Here is a 442-nt window from a genome sequence, read left to right as displayed (position 1 = left end):
TCAATAAATAATCAAAACGACAATGTAGTAAAATGCACATAAGAGACATATTTAACTAGAAAAAGGCATGCATCTGGATATTGCCTAAGAATACTTTACCATGTAAGAAATGTAGAAAGGTGGAGCCGAATCTATCTACTAATGGGAGGAGGCAGGCACTTGGAACCATTCATATGGAGCTACCGCAGGAAGAACTTTGTGATCTTGCTCAGTTTGTTAGCTGTACACGGCAGGAGTGTCATACAGTACCGTGTACCGTGTACGTACGTACCAAGTGGATCCACCTACGTGACACGATCTATTTTTTCCTTTTGGCGGACGCTACATGACATGATTGATTACTTGGTGCGTTTGTCTGTCATGTCGACGACGTTGATGAGCCATGATGGCAGGCATGCGACCCCTTCCCCGGCTACAGTGACAGTATCTAGAGCTAGCTCGC

This window comes from Triticum dicoccoides, chromosome 2B (assembly GCF_002162155.2).
Source record: "Triticum dicoccoides isolate Atlit2015 ecotype Zavitan chromosome 2B, WEW_v2.0, whole genome shotgun sequence".
Lineage (NCBI taxonomy): Eukaryota > Viridiplantae > Streptophyta > Magnoliopsida > Poales > Poaceae > Triticum > Triticum dicoccoides.
The sequence above is the reverse complement of the archived record's forward strand: the minus strand, read 5'-3'. Positions refer to the sequence as shown.